The sequence below is a fragment of the Cervus elaphus genome, chromosome 12 (assembly GCF_910594005.1).
Source record: "Cervus elaphus chromosome 12, mCerEla1.1, whole genome shotgun sequence".
In the NCBI taxonomy this organism is placed as follows: domain Eukaryota; kingdom Metazoa; phylum Chordata; class Mammalia; order Artiodactyla; family Cervidae; genus Cervus; species Cervus elaphus.
In genome coordinates, this window is record NC_057826.1 from 76,653,126 (window position 1) to 76,656,315 (window position 3,190).

At 43.7% G+C, this 3,190-nt stretch overlaps 1 pseudogene; it reads left to right on the top strand.

Annotated features, from left to right (window-relative positions):
• The first annotated feature begins 1,542 nt into the window (after window positions 1-1,542).
• LOC122705782 lies at window positions 1,543-2,732 on the top strand (annotated as a pseudogene).
• The last annotated feature ends 458 nt before the right edge of the window (window positions 2,733-3,190 follow it).

The following is a 3,190-nucleotide window of genomic DNA, read 5'->3' on the forward strand; positions in this document are numbered from 1 at the left end:
TGGAAAATCCCATGGATGGAAGAGCCTGGTAGGCTACAGTCCGTGGGGTCACAAAGAGTCAGACATGACTGAGTGACTTCACTTTCACCTTCACCTTCATGGAGTGTTTAGGACCAAGAAAATACAGATGAGTACAGAGGTATTACAAGTAAGATGTGTGAAGTGTGTGCTAAGATGCTTCAGTCGTGTCTGACTCTGCAAGTCATGGACTGTAGCCCATCAGGCTCCTCTTTCCAGTGAATTTTCCAGGCAGAATATTGGAGTGGGTTGCCATGGACCCTTCTCCAGGGGATCGTCCTGATCCAGGGATTGAACCTGGGTCTCTTAAGTCTCCTGTATTGGCAGGTGAGTTCTTTACCACTCATGCCACCTGGGAAGCCCATTTACCTGCAAACTTGAGGGGTTTTTCAAAAAGTTGCTTGCTGACTATTGGTCCGGATTTAGATCTGCAGTTCTATTCAGTCACAAGAAGGGGCTGATTCATCTGAAAACAATGTTTCTGGGAGAAGGGAACAGAAATTTATTTTCCATTGATGTGCCCCCCAAAAGGAAAAATAACAAACTTTCTTCTTCTCTAGACAACTTGAGCTTTATTATCCCTTGTTGAACGTGTGTGGTCAAGGATTCAGGTTAGCCCAATAGCCTAAGCCCTTTCCAAGTACCTTCCTAACACGCTTTCCCATTTCCCTGCTCTGATTATCCCTTCTCTTTTCTATTCCTGATACCTTTTTTCCCTCCTCCAACTTTTTCTACCATTCACACCTACCTCCATGCCACCTCCACTTTTTTTTCCTTCATTTCTGTCAATTCCTCTGCCTTAGCATCCTTGCTACACAACATCCACAAGCATTGGCATAGGGAACATGAGAATTAAGGGCCACTGTTCAAGGAGGAGGTGAACACCATCTATGTCAATCAGTTAGTTTATTAAGAACAAATGCATGGAAAATGTCTACCTAGTTGGCAATAGATGCAAGATTCCAAGAACCCTCACGAGAGCTGCTACGAGTTCTAGGATGTGTAGCTATTAGTCTCAATGTTATTAGTTTTCCTGTCTCCCAGAGCACATCCCTGCCTACTTTTGAATCTCCCATTAATGTTCTGGAATGTGGATGGAAATTTTCATCATTTTACAACACAGAGCTTAGTACATTTTTCTGGGATTAAGCACTGTATTCCTCAAGCTTCATGGAGCACCAGCCAGTTTCCTAAGAAACAAATGAAAGACCAATAACTGTGCACAGACACGTCATTGTGATCCATGTTCTTTATCCAGAGCCAGACATTAAACTTCATAAATGATTTCACTGTGAGCTGGGGATGCTTCACCATCTTTTGGGGACATGACTAAAACCAGGGAGGAAGACATAGATAAGGAACTGCTTGATCATTGGCTGAGAAGGTCCTGACAACACAGCAGTATCTGCACTGGTTGCAAGTTTTTGCTGACAGCTGTTGCCTCTGTTCTCTGGAACCTCCTCAAGCCAAGGATCAGACACAAGCTTGAGCTCTGGGCCCATGGTCCTAGCTTGTCCTTGAAGTATGAGGCTGGTGACTGGAGTAACTGTGTTTCTGACCTTAGGTAAGTGCTCTGTGTCTACAAGGGGTGACTTGAGGGCAAAGGGCCACAAAGATTCACTTACTCTCCACTCCCCTCCCTGTGTTGTAGTCAGCATCACAGTGTTGGGACTGAGAAGTGATCTGTGGGTTTGCTAAAGACGACAGATTTCTACATGACAGTTTAAATCATAGCCACGATACCAGAAGAGTCCTTAGCAGTAAGCAGGTTGTAAGAATTCTCTGGTCTTATTAAGCCAAAGACCCATGGAACAAAGCCTATGGAATCTCTGATTCTTGCCACATATCTCTGGTCTCTATAATTTTGTTGTTGTCCAGTTGCTAAGTTGTATCCAACTTTTTACGACCAAATGGACAGCAGTGTGCCAGGCTCCTCTATCCTCTACTATCTCCTGGAGTATGCTCAAATTCATGTCCACTGAGATGGTGATGCTGTTTAACCGTGTCATCCTCGGATGCCCTCCTCTCCTTTTGCCTTCACTCTTTCCCAGAATCAGGGTATTTTCCAATGAGTCAGCTCTTCTCATCAGGTGGACAAAATATTGGAGCTTCAGTTTCAGCATCAGTCTCTCCAATGAATATTTAGGGTTCATTTCCTTTAGGATAACTGGTTTGATTTCCTTGCAGTCCAATAATGAACATCAACAATATTTTTACAGGACATAAGTAGAAACACTTGAGTAGGAGTTAGGGTCAGACAGTTACAGGAGGCTTATGCCTTTTATCCATAGAATTACACTTATTTGTGCTCTGAAGTTAATTTGATTTCTTAACCCCCCAGGGACTGTGTTTGATGCTAAGACCACTCAGCCCAGCTCCATGGATTGTTGTGAAGGAGAGGATGTGAACCTGTCTTGTAACCACTCTACCATTGGTGGAAATGACATTGGTATCGGCAAAATCCAAATCAGAGTCCACAGTATGTCATTCATGGCTTACGAGGCACAGTGAACGACAGCATGGCCTCTCTGACCATAGCTTCAGACAGAAAGTCCAGCACCTTGGTCCTGCCCCAGGTCACCCTGAGAGACACCACTGTGTACTACTGCGTCCTGAGAGGGGCACACTGGGACAGATGGGGCTGCACCTGTGCAGTGTCTCATGTGGGAAGAAGGGGGGACACAGTGGGGGAGCAGTCACGAGAGCAAATCTAGAGTCATCCGGAAGGAGAGTCAGAGAGCAGTAAGAGATGAGGAAAATGAAGGAAAGGAAATGGGGAGAAGATGCATAAAGAAAAGGACAAGGAAGAAGTGCTTCATTGATTGATGTGGCTGAGACGAATTATGGGAATACTAAGAATCCTAATTGCAACATAGAAATAACGTGAGAAACATTAGCAATTTTTCATGGTTCTTTCTCATGTCAATAAAACAGTTTCAGTGTGTTAGTCTTAACCTATAAGTGAGAAAAATACAAATAATTCTCGTTGTTCCAAAGACTTCTTTCATGTCCGACTCTTTGCCAACACAAGAACTGTGATTAGTTCTATCACTAATTCTACCAATAGAGATTCACCATGAGTATATGATCTCACAAGAAAATTGATAGGAGTTAGTAACTTGGAGCTCCATTGGCTCACTGTGTCTTAACTGTTTTTCCCTACAGCTAATGC